Below are 14,173 nucleotides of genomic sequence, written 5' to 3' on the forward strand. Positions count from 1 at the left end.
TTCAGTAATTTATCATCTAAAAAATTTAGAATACATCTAAGTCATCATGAACATTGATGTTTATTTCATGAATTTTAGAGGATAATTTAGCTAATTTTATGCATGTTATCATTAATTTTATGTAATATTCACCAAAAATACATATATCCACTAAATAATTATTATTACATTAAATTCAATATATTTTGATGTATATTATAATTTAAATGTATAGTATAATTAAAAAGGATAATTTTGGTGAAAATTGCACCCAAAAAGGAGTTCTACATAAAGAGATATTTCATTTTGAATTTTAGAGAATTTTTTGATTATATTTGATATTTTTGATGTATTTTTTATGTTAAAAAATGGAGAAATAAAGCCCCATGAACGAGGGATGATGTGGAACAACCTGGTGGCTATCTTTCATTGATGAACAAGTCAATTTCATGACCTACAATGATGGATGATGAACAAGGTGGCTCCCTGTTCTTGTGGAAATAGTCAAATAAATGAATGGCTAGAAATGCTCAAAATTCAAATGGCCATAACTGCTGATCCTATGGGTAGTTTGGCTTAAATTTTTTAGTGAGACCCACCACTTATTTCTCTTTCCATGATCTATGGCTAGGCCTATAAATAGATCCCAAAATTAGACTCTTTGTGTACTTCATTTTGTTTTTCTCCATTTAGAGAACCTTGTGAAACAAAGGTTCTGGAGTGCCAATTTAGGGATTTTCTTCTTTCTAAAGTGAGTTTCTTCCCTCTCTTGGTTAACCTTCATGTCCATTGCAATACGCCAAGGCACCTGGTGCAATATTCGGGTCCATGAAGGGAGATTAATGATTGGGAGCATCACCAAAGGAAGACGTAAGTCCTAAACACTTAATTAGGAGTTCCATTCCATTTCCCCCATTTTTCTATCCATTCCACATTATCATCCCAATTCACTCTCTGTTATAGTTATTAAACCCTGAGTAGGGACTAATAGCTTATACCACCCATTCCTAATTAGGGTTTTCAGAGGAAACCCCTAATCAGGGTTTCTTCATCACATCCATTCATTCCTTTCATCGTATCCTCATTCCATCACTTTAATACAATCCTAATCTGTGTTATAAGTTCATAATTCTTATGAGTAAGAATTAAGCATTTATAAGTACAAAATATTTAAATTAAATGACAATATATGATTAATTATCTCTTGTTTCACACTCTTTACACCTAATCCACTTTCTCTACTATTAATTTGCTTTAAAATCAATCTTAATCACTAAGCCCTGTCTGTGGTTTGACCCTTACTCACCAATTTACATCAGTAATAAATGAATTATGGTTAATTATAAATTTTATTGCATAAGTCTCAAAATTACACGTCGACTAGGTTAACAACCTAAGTTTTAACTTATCAATGAAATTTCCATATTCTTATTATTTTCCCATCTCTTGATACCTGATATCAGAAATGATATATATACTCTCTTAATTTTAGATATCTGAATTTCACTGATCAATAGTACCTAGGCTTCGAGCGAATCATACATAAATGTCATATTTAAGTTCATTGAAATAAATATGTATTCATTTTTATTGGTTTGTGATATTTATCATGAAGTCCTTGAATATGTGGAATGCCTAAGTAGAGTGTGATGAGGTCATAACATAGTAATTTCTAGTCACTCAAAAAACATTATAAATATTCCCATCCAAAGGGAATCAAGATGGAAATCAAACTATCCAGATAAACTAACACTGTCAAATCCTGCTTATAAGTATGTCAAGTCATGTGGCTATTCGTATACAGTATGGAAAGGAAAATGCCATCTGTCACGGTGCCAGACCCATGATGGATGACATGACGGTGACTGATGACAATTATTAGCCCTGTGATGGTGAGGGATCTGGTGACTAAATATATGGGACGGGTGATGCAACAGTGACATAGGGTCTCAATAGGTGACGTGACAGGACAGCCATCACAAATCATGATTGTCACAGAATTTTGAATAATGTAAAAGGGCAAAAAGGGATTTCTAATCATCACAAATGATTGAGAGAGAGATTGTGTGTGAGATATATATATATATATATATATATAGATAGATAGATAGAGAGAGGGAGAAAGATTTTGAAAGAGGGAGAGAGATATTTAGAGAAAGAGAGGGTGAGGGGGAGAGAGGGAGACAGAAACAGGGAGAGAGATTGACCAAGAGCGAGAGGGAGTTCAAAAGATATAGATAGATAGAAAGATAGATAGATAGATAGATAGATAGAGATAGAGCGAGAGAGAGAGAGAAATTGACCAAAAGCAAGAGGAGGGAGTTTGAAAGAGGGAGAGAGAGATTGACTGAGAGATAGTGGGAGGGGGACAACAAGAGAGGGGAATTGCGAAGAGAGCAAGACAACGGAAGAGTGAGAGAGAGAGAGAAATCAACGAAGGGATCGAGAGAGAGATTGACCAAGCAAGAGAGAAAGAGGGAGGGAAAAAAAGAGAGTGAGTCCAAGAGAGAGATAGAGAGAGAGAGAGACCAAAAGAAGAGGGGGGCCGTGGAGACCGAAAGAGAGAGAGAGCGGGAAAGGGAGGAAGAAAGAGAGAAAGGGAGACATCAAGAGGGAGATGGAGTCAGAGAGAGAGATAGAGAGAGGAAGTTCTAGGGAGAGAGAGTACGAGAGAGAGACAAGGATTGAGAGAAAGAAGATGGAGATAGAGACAAAGGGAGTTGAAGAGAGAGAGGGAAGGAGTACGAGAGAAAGGAAAGGAGTATGAGAGAGAGAGTAGTCTAAGAGAGAGGAAGTTATAGAGAGAGAGAGTGTGAGACCGAGGGAGTATAAGGATTTTGAGAGAAAGGAAGATGGAGAGAGACAAAGAGGGTTGAAGAGAGAGAGGGAAGTAGTACGAGAGAGATAGGGAAGGAGTATGAGAGAGAGGAGTCGGAGAGAGTGGAAGTTCTAGAGAGAGAGTATGAGAGAGAGGCAAGGATTTTGAGAGAAAGGAAGATGGAGAGAGAGACAAAGGCAGTTGAAGAGAGAGAGGGAAGTAGTATGAGAGAGAGGAAGTTATAGTGAGAGAGTAGAAGAGAAACAAGGATTTTGGGAGGAAGGAAGATGGAGAGAGAGACAAACGGAGTTGAAGAGAGAGAGGGAAAAAGTACGAGAGAGAGGGAAGGAGTATGAGAGAGAGAGGAGTCCGAGAGAGTGGAAGTTTGAGAGAGAGAGAGGGAGTCTGAGAGAGAGGAAGTTCCAGAAAGAGCGAGAGAGAGTCCAAGAGAAAGGAAGTTTTAGAGATAGTGAGAGAGGAAGTCTAGGAGAGAGGAAGTCTAGGAGAGAGGAAGTTTGAGAAAGAGAGTGAGTGAGAGAGAGAGGCAGGGAGGGAGATGCACAAAGAGAGGGAGTATGACAGAGGGAGAGGGATACAAAGAGAGAGGAAGCGCAACAGAAGGAGAGGGAGATGGAGAAAGAGGAAATCCGAGAGAGAGAGAGAGAGAGAGACGGACAAAGAGGCAGTCCGACAGAGAGAGAACTGAAAATTCTAAAAACAAAATTATAATTATAATTATCGATCTGTCCTTTTGCCTGTGATGGGGATGCCATTTGGGTGATGGGACAAGGACACGGTGACAGGTGATGAAAATATGATAAAATTTTCAAAATCCAAGGTCGCGTGGCCGAATGGGAGACATGACTAACTCCACATCATGCTCTCGGCCATCTCCACTCGTTATCTGTCACATCATGTCTGAGTTGTCATGTCCCTGATGTGCCGTTCCCAAGTGTAGATACACAAAGGGTGGATGATGGGTGATCATTAGAGAAAGGGTTCACAAAACTGGTCAATTTGAATCTGTGAATGGTATTATACCTTGATTCATGTTACGGTTGCGTAAGTTGACCTCGGACCGGGAACAACAAAGAAACCATGTGGATTGGATAGTTAAGATGATGTCTTCTCTCCTTAGTGTAAGAAGGTATGGACTCAAGGATCCAATTCATTTCGGAGACAAGGTAGTAGAACTATTGGAAGTCTTCTCAAATGATTTCATTTTAGTATTACTAACTAGAATAACATAATTGAATTTGAGGGTTAACCATGCCTTAAGTCATTGGAGTTTCATGGAGATGATGGATATACATTCATCAAGGATTATATCGTGTATCTTAGTGTCCAATAGGATGTCAAGAAAACCTACCGGTTGGGTTTAACCGATCTTTGATTACTTGTTATAAATTTTGATACATTTAATTATAAGGGTTAGCTAATAAATGTAATTGGTCTATTAAAATTATTAACTAAACTGGTAGATGGGCCTAGAGGTTCACATACATAATATATTTGGACATTGGTGGACAGACACAAATCTTATGGACTTTTATGAAAAGAATCTAAAAGAGTATAAGTAGGGGGTACCAATTTTCAAGTTTCCATGCAAACTCTCTCTTCCTCTCCCAAAACCTCTATTTGTCATTGTGTATGGATGATGAGCTAACATATATATATATATATATATATATATATATAATGTAATATTTATATTTATTTTGTATCATTTCGACATCATTGGCTAATTGTTAGGTTATCATTATAGCAATATTTTTATTTATTTTTTATCATTTTGACACGTATGATATCCATTCTAGTGATTCGTGATTCATAAAAAGTGTATATCCCATAATGATATTGTATCTGATATAAGTAGTATGATGGAGGACCATCTAGAAGATCAAGCCCATACTCTACGCCAGCCGCGTCGTAGAGCCTGAGTCGAAGTGAAGAACCTGAACTTCCGATATCAGGTTTGATGACAACATCCTAGTGTCATTTATTTCCGGCACGTGTCATGTCTTTTGACTGTATGAAGGCTCCTTCCTTCCCATGTATGGGCCTCTCATGTCTGTTTGTTTTCTGTATTTTGGTATTGTTTCTTCAGATAAATAAAAATAAATAAAAATTGGTATATTATGTATGTGACTATATAAGGGGGTGGGGATGAACGATCTTTTTTTGGACACCCTTTGAGAAAGAAGCCCTATGTTGTTGCACCTTGGGGGTCTCCGCCCTTCCCCCCTAGAGGAGGGATTTTTCCTGCTTTGTAGGTTAACCCAAGAGCGACAGTGGACGTCAGCCATTCCTGCTGCCCAGGTGTCGTCAACAATAGTCGCCCATTGGCTCAGACTTGCACCATCGTGCATTGGCACTGGCAGAGTTGGAGCCATTGCAGCCCCAAAGCACCTGCTACCACCAGTTGCACTGCTAAAATGTCAACCTTGTCTCCCACGCCCGCTGCCGCCGATGAATCGCTGTCGGCTTGCACCTCTTGTTCGTGCTCATTCTGCTGGTCTGCCGTCATTGCTGCCCAACGCTGAAAGCTGATGACTCGTGACCCAAAATTCGGAGGCCGTCCAATAGTACCAACCGTCGACGCCCTCCCCCTGAAGTCGTTAGCCAATTGTGGACGTCACTCTCTAGCTGTGCGAGTGCCCGCTACCCGCTGCAGGATTTTCTGTCCGCCGATGTGTCCTTCGCTGACCATTATCTACCAACCAAGAACTCCTCTCGGAACATCTTCCGTCACAAAATGCCCTACTGCCTGATCATCCCGGGCGGGCAAATCTTCTCAAGCCGATGCCACGTGCCTGGGCCATCCATTTTCTTACTCTTTGAACGTCTCTAAACACTGACCAGCACTGCTCCTCGTGCCTCCTCCATTGGGAATCCATGGTTTTCTACCATTATGCGAGAAGTTGGCCCCTCTCCCCTTGCTTTGGGGTCTTCACCGACACTATGGCCGACTGCCTCCCCATAGCCTTTGACTCTGCCTTCCCTTCCTTTGGTGTGATCAACAGCCACCGACCATCCCTTCATTGGCATTGACAGTTGTGCACTCCACCAGTATGAATGCCTGAAACGTGGTCTTGGTTACGCCTCTCCAGTTCTCCGAATCTCGACCAACTTCATGCGTGGATAGTTTGTGACTGCTTGACCACTGTTCGATGTGGCCCACCAGCTCTCGGCATCATCTGTTGGCTTATTCAAACTTGACGGGAAAGTCGGCCAGACAGATGGCCAACGGGCCTTTATTTTCTTCTCCACTCTGCTCATTTCTTTGTTGTTTTTTCTTTCGTTCATGGCAAGGCAGTTAAGACCAAGCCATTCTCCTTTGCTCTATAAATGAGCAACTTTTGTATGTTTTCTTTCTACACCGGAATGCCATATCAAGTTTTGTTCAAAGCTGTAGCTCTCTCCTTCTATCTTATTTTTTCTAGTCGTGAGTGTGTGTTAGACCTGCCTACAATTGGTATCAGAGCAAATTTGATCCAAAGAGAGTGGAGATGCATCTCAAGCTGAAGATGCATCGCCTACTGAGGAGAACATCATGGCTTCTGCAATGACCGTCAAGTCTCTAGCCGAACGGAGTTATAGTTTTCCTATTGATGTATTACGATTCCACCGGGATCGACGGTTCGTATTACATCACAACAAGATGATGAATTGGGTTCGATAAATCCGTTTAGGTGAAATGAATGTCGTTAGAAAAACCCCGGACAAGCAATATAGGACTTCTACGGCTAGGGTGGATGGTCAATGAATTTCAATGATGAAGATAATGATCAATCATAGACTCCCAATGACCCTTAAGACGAATTACGACATCTACGGTGTAAGGGGCGTCTAACGGCCCTGACTTGTTCCAAGCCTAAGGACCAGTGACTAATCGTTTACCACAAGAAATCCTATCTCTCGACACGTGGCTAACCTATAGCAGTTACCGTCGTAGTCCTAGGCAAAGGAATTAATAGAGGAAGACGGCACTGCAACATGCAATAATACTGAAATGTATTAGGGGGGAAAGACGAAATGATACTTGTTCGACGGGAGTCCACTGAGGAATAATCTGGTACGGTGATATCGGGATGACGACGAGGCACCGACGATGGTGAAACGCCGGAGGAGAAGAGTCGGAGGAGGAAAGTGAGACCACGATGCTCGAGTAGTGGAAGACCCGGCGTGGGCACGGGATCGGATGCACAAGCGATGGCGACCAGCGCGCGGGCGGGAGGCGTGAGGGCGCGCGGCGCGCGCCGGCGTGAGTGCTGGCCTGTGGCGCACAGGACTGCGGGTGTGCAGGCACAGGCGGGCGAGCCCCTGGCCTGGCGCATTGGCGTGCAGCACGCTGGCGGGCGGCACGCAGGCGAGCGGCGCGCAGACGGGCGCCGCGAGGGCGGGCACCGCACGGTCGAGCAGCGCGAGGGCGGGCGCCGCGTGGGCGAGCGGCGTGAGGGCGCACGGCGTGCAGCACATGGCGCTCAGGCGCGGCCAGGCGTAGGAGCTTGGATGGCGAGCAAGGCGTCGGAGATGACGGCGTGGTTGGCGGCGGCAGCTGATCAAGAAACCGGGGCTCTCTTGAGGATTAACCGATCAAGAAGCCCAAGAGTGGAGTGCTGATTCTTGAATCTGGGAAAATCTTGAGGTCTGGTGACTGGCTTCCAGAGGAAGTGGCTGATGATGGCAAGCGACGTCAACACATCCTCGGAGTGATCTTGACAAGGAAGAGACGACAGCAGAAACGCCCAAGGGCTGTAGATCTTGATTCTTCAAGAAAACGTCCCAGAGTGATCTCGGCGGAGACGTGGGGTGACGCCTCACAGAGTGATCTCGACGTGAGGACGGGAAAAACCACGTTCCCTCTACTCTCTCTAACTTCTACCTAAATCTCTCTAACACTAAGATAGGAAGAAACACAAATTCAATTCACCAAAAGCCTCTTTTCACTTGGGCATGCTATCCCCTTATATAGGGAGGATAGGTGCCAAGTGACGTCGTTAGAGGATGAACCGTCGCGAGACTTGGTTCATCCTCTATTCAACGGTTACACAAGGAAAGGAAAGATAACATGGACAAGGCCCAAACACCGGCCCAGTCCGCAAGGTCCATGAATGGAAATACAACAAAACAAATCAAGCGCGAAATAAAATGATACTTACGCGGTATTTGAACCCCGGTTGGCGAGCATTTGCGCGAGCAGCCCGGTGTGGTTGGACTCATCGTGTCCCGGCATCGTCTGGATGGTCCCCCATCACCTATGCTTTTGAAAACTAACTACTCATATTGGAGAATGAGAATGGAAGTCCTTCTGGATGCGCATGGACTTTGGGATGTTGTTGAAAGTGGAGCCGTGTCGAGGACAAAAGATCAAAAAGCTTTGTCTACCATGCTTGGCACGATCTCACAGGGGATCACCAAGCGCTTGATATCAAGAAAAGTGCAAAGGAGACGTGGGAAATTTTGCGCAAGAAGAATGTTGGTGTCGATCGAGTGATAAAGACGAAGATTCAATCCCCGAGGAAGCAATTCAAGACACTCATGATGAGTGATGACGAAACTGTGACTGACTTTGCAGGAAAACTCTCTGAAGGTGTCACTAAGATGGGAAGTCTTGGTGAATTCATTGAAGAAAAGGTCGTCGTAGCCAAATTCCTCAGTGCTACGCCGGCTAAGTTTGATGTTGTCACAACAGCAATCGAGCAATTCACCGATATCAATACTATGACATTGGATGAAGATGTTGGATCTCTCAAGCTCCATGAGGCCAATATGAAAGATCGTCGAGTCAAAAGAGATGAGCAGATTCTTTTGGCCAAAGCAATGGGGAAAATCAAGAAGTATGAAGGCGAAAGCTCCCATGGAAGAGGTCCCAATCATGGAAAAGGACATGGTAGAAGCAAAGGAAGAGGATATTGTGGAAGAGGTTATGATAACCATGATGAAGAGAATCCCCGTGACAAGTTCAAGGTGAGATGTTAAAATTGTCAAAAACTTGTACATTATGCTTATGAATGTCGTAGAGACAAGGAGGAAAAGGCACACCTTGCGGATGCTGATGAAAAAGAACCGTCCGCACTCCTCATGGCAGTTGCTGGAGAACCCACTGATGTGATGATTATTCTCAGACTTTGTGGACCAATATCACCTGCCACATTTGGAGGAAGAAGGTATTTCGTACTGCTGGTTGATGATTATTATAGACTTATGTGGGTCTCAGTTCTGAAGGAGAAGAGCGAGGTGTTCCAAAATTTTATCAAATTCAAGACGACGACAGAAAAATAGAAGGGTGTGAAGATTGGAACTCTCAAAACTGATCAAGGGGTAGAGTGTAACTCCTCAGAATTTATTTCTTATTGTGATGAGCAGGGAATCAAGCATCATCTTTCAGTGCCATATTCCCCGCAGTAGAACGGTGTGGTTGAAAGACGAAACAGGACTATCATGGGCATGGTCAGAAGTATGTTGAAGGAGAAGCATCTAGACATAAAGCCAGGTTAGTAGCTAAAGGTTATGTTCAGAAGCATGGGATTGATTATGAAGAAGTTTATGCTCCACTAGCAAGGATGGAGACTATTAGAGTACTAATCTCTCTTGCAGCACAAGTTGGATGGCAAATTCATCACATGGATGTAAAATTTGCATCTCTTAATGGAGATTTGGAAGAAGAAATTTATGTGAAACAGCCCGAGGGCTATGTGAAGAAAGGAAGTGATGAAGTTGAAAAAGGCTCTATATAGCTTGAAGCAAGCGCTTAGAGCATGATAACCAAATTAGACAAGTGCTTGTTTTCTCTTGGATTCACAAGAAGTTCGGAGGAACATGCAGTCTACTACAAAATATCTGGTAATTTTTACTTGTTGATTGGTGTATATGTTGATGATATCATTGTGATAGGTCCAAGTAAAGAACACATTGAGAAGTTTAAAGCCCAAATGAAGCAAGAGTTGGAGATGAGTGATCTTTGATTACTTACTTCATACTTGGGAATTGAGGTGTCTTAAAAGGCTGGAAAAATCAGGTTGGGTCAAAGAGGATATGCCAAGAAGATGTTGGAACATTATGGCATGATGGATTGTAATCTAACTCAGATTTGTTTGGAAGCAAGATGCAAGTTCAGCATAAAAAGAGCTGATCCACCAGTGAATTCCACAGAGAATAGAAGCCTCATTGGGAGCCTGAGGTATTTGACCCATACTAGAACTGATATAATGTTCGCAGTTGGTTTTCTTAGCAGATTTATGGAGAATCCAATGACTGAACATATGGGAGCTGCCAAGAAAATACTAAGGTATGTGAAGGGAACACTGGATTTCAGTTTGGTCTATGAGAAAGGAGGAGACGATGTTATCCTGGGTTATTTAGATAGTGATTATGCTGGAGACCAAGAAGATCAAAATATTACAACTTGTTTGGTCTTCTTCCATGGACCAAATATGATTTGTTGGGGATCACAAAAGCAGAAGATTGTGGCACTCTCATCTTGTAAAGCAGAATATGTAGCTGCCACTACTGCTGCATGTCAAGGTGTGTGGCTTTCTCGATTGATAGGAGAACTCAAGAACACAGAACAGATTCTTTTCAATTTGAAGATAGACAACAAGTCTGCTATTGCTTTATCCAAGAACACAGTGTTCCATAGCCGCTTAAAGCACATTGAGACTCGAGATTGTTCTAGAGCATGTCAGCTCTAATGAAAAATTAGCAGACATCTTTACCAGGTCCCTGGGAAAAACAATGTTTATTGAACTACGATGGAAGCTAAATCTGATGGAAGCTGAATCTGATGGAAGCTGAACATCAAGCTTGAGGGGGAGATTGTTGGCTTATTTAAACTTGACGGGAAAGTCGGTCACACAGATGGCCAACGGGCCTTTATTTTCTCCTCCACTCTGCCCATTTCTTTGTTGTTTTTCCGTTCGCTCATGGCAAGGCAGTTACGACCAAGACGTTATCCTTTGCTCTATAAATGTGCCACTTTTGTATGTTTTATTTCTACACAGGAATGCCATATCAAGTTTTGTTCAAAGCTTTAGCTCTCTCCATCTATCTTCGTTTTTCTAGTCCTGAGTGGGTGTGAGACCTGCCTACATCATCGACGGTCTCGCCCGCCCCAAGCATTGGGGCCAAGCCCACAGGTCCACTATTATTTTCCACTATTATTATGTCTCTCATTGTCGTCCTTGTTTGTTCCGGTGCCTATAGTTTCATGCCATAAGACTAGCTGCCGAAGTTAGGGATTTATTATTTGGTGTAGGATTGGCATCACTCTCGGTGACAGTCAGGATGCTCACCCACTGTGATTGCCCCCCATCCCGTCAACCTTTGAGTCGATCATCTGGGTCATTGGGAGGTTGTCCGTTGACAAGACCCCTCGTGTTGGGTACCTCGACTACCATCCCAGGTCAATACGTTTTTTTTTTAACTTCTCGCTGGTTTTAAAACGTACGCATCATTTATCCACGTTCGCATCATGTACCATTGCCTCCCCCTGTGGTGTGACACAAGCTGTTCGATCTCGACACGTCATGTTACATCATAGTGCTTCCTAATTTTAGGATAAAGTATATCACAATATCCGATAATAGTTATTGGACATGGATATAGCTAATAGTACCATTTTTTAACCTTTGAATTGTTTCCTATCTTCAATTGAACGCGTGAAAAAAACATCAAAAAACTATATTGGATCCATTTTTGGATCATCAAATGTGAAGAATGTTGAAGTGGCTTGAAGCTGTGAGAATGATAATTGGAAGATAAGCACCATATTTCATATAGGGATTACCTCTAGGGAGGCTCGTGGGTTCTACTAATTTGTCTATTACTAGTTCAAATCGAACTGAAATTAAAGTTAATTAGCTTTACTTTTTCTACACTTGAGAAAATTCCCAAAAAGTTTGCAAAAATTCAAATAATTCCTATAATATATAATAAATATTTTCTAGTTATTTTTAAATAAGTTAGATCTTTTGCTTTTGTTTTCATTTAAATTAATTGTAACCAAATATGTTATAAAATTATTTAAAAACAGATTTTTCTATAGCTGTACTAACTTTGTCATCACGAATGAGATTATTAGAAATTTAAATGCATGAAGCAGCGACCTTTAATGACATATTTTAACCTAATATGTGGTTTATGAAATGGGACCGTTGTCAGGGTGAAGATGTTATTTATATAATTTAATTCTGTTCTCATTGATTATTAGTTAATTTTAAATGCATTAGTTCAGAATGAAATGAAAAGTTTTAAAATAAAGGTTAAATCAGAAGAGTTTGTGCCCAAATAAAGGTGAAATGATCTGGTCCAACAGTTTGGGCCTGAACTTTTTCCTAAAAGGAGGAAAAATCAAGTCTGAAGATGATGCTCTCAATTATTCAGAAAAAAAGACAAAGAGCAAGAAAAGGTAATATAAAATAATGAGCCAATAAAAGAGCCTGGCCAGCAGGAAAGACGCTCAAGATATAGATTGTTCAATATGGTTGATGTAAGTGTTGTGAAGTGTTTATTCTTTATTTACCATCTTCTTTTAATAAATAAATGCCTGGACCTTGTGAAATACAAGGGTCCAAGATGAGGAGGGAACATGATGAGCTCAAATAATGAACATCAACATCCTTAAAAGTGTGACTGTTTTAGATTTATTTCCTTACAATTTATACCATTTTCTCTCAATAAAATTTCCTTCCCATCACTTTCTCTATTTTCATACATTTTTTTCACTTTCTTTCTCTATCCCCGCATAATATGGATTTTTTTTCTCTATAATCCACTGCTCTCTCTCTCTCTCTCTATTTATTATGAATTTCACCTGTAACTCATCTCATTAAAAAAAAAAATCTTTCTTTATCCCTCCAAATGGAGTTGTACTATCAACCACAACAACTTGTGTTTGTACTCGCTGGATACACAACCAAACTCCAACGGATGTAGCTTTTTGGCCATCAGTCTTCGTAGAAGTCCCTCGCTCAGACAAATGGAATAACTTTACTCACCCATACAAGTGTGAAAACCTCATACAAAGATAATGAAACATGTGGGCCAGTCACAATCGACACCCTTCCCTCATATGGCAAACCATGGGCCTAGGCTCAGCTGTGTGTGGTGCAAACCATGGGCCTAGGCTCAGCGCCGACAACCAGAGTGGTAGTTTCACATATTTTCACAATCAAATAAAATCAGGAGAGTATTTTAAGATATAATTAATCATATTTATGAAATTTACATATACATATAAACAAAATAAAATCTATAAAATCCAAAAATATATCCATAATTAATCAATACATTTATGTTATTTCTGGGCCTAGAAGAATTTTGGGATTGGATCCATGACACCCAATGGATCAAACCTACTTGCCTATATTTAAAATTGGGTAAATATTGTAAACAAATACATAAATAATATTGGCCAAGTGTAAATTAAAACGAGTATAAAACACGTCGAATTGGAAGAAGCAAACACATTTAGCAATGACCCCCCATTGTGAGAAAGTGGGGTTATATTAGCAGCCCTATCAATTCATATCAATTTTACTCAAATCTGAATCACACATGGGCAGCTGGATTACAAGCTTAGCTCAACCCATATGGGCAAATTACTGATAACATGATAAATGTGTCTATACACTGATCCATGTACAATGAATTTGAGCATTTAAATATTGAACTTTCATGGTATTAACAAGATAATCTGAATACTTCTATTCTGTCTTTCACCACAAACATAATTTTATGCACATCTTGGGAATTTTAAAAAACCTCTTTTAACTTCCATGAGATGCACTTTTTATCAATGATGGGAATTTTTGAGTCCTACGTCTTTAAAAATAATGAATACAAATCAAATAGTAATTAATGGGTAGAGCATCCCATGAACATTTAACACCATTTTGGACTATTCGGCCAAAGTGGAGGAATTTTGGTTCTAGGCTTGAAAGGATCAGCTAGAGAGGTGTGGCCCACGTCCTAGATACCTCCAAAATTCCATCTAACTTCCCCTGATATGATGAGTATGAAATTGAAATGAAGGAGTTCTAGAAAATCGAATTCAACCAATGGGAAAAAGGAAGCAATGACAATGAGTGAAAATATGAAAAAAGAGGGCATTTGAGATCATGCCCTATATTTAAATATTCTATTTCTTTACCTCATTCTTAATGTACCCTAGAAATGTCTAGCCAGCATGAAGAGACTTTTCAGGAGTTTGATTGTTCAACCTGATTGATTAAGTGCTTTGAAGTATTCATCCTTTGCTAATCCTTTTCTTGCAGTAAAATAGATGTTTCCTCGAGAAGTACAAAGGAAAATTTTTAGGAAGCAGCATTGGGAGCATTAGACATGAGAACCAATGGGATACAAACCTACACCTAA

The sequence above is a fragment of the Wolffia australiana genome, chromosome 5, assembly GCF_029677425.1.
Source record: "Wolffia australiana isolate 7733 chromosome 5, ASM2967742v1".
Lineage (NCBI taxonomy): Eukaryota > Viridiplantae > Streptophyta > Magnoliopsida > Alismatales > Araceae > Wolffia > Wolffia australiana.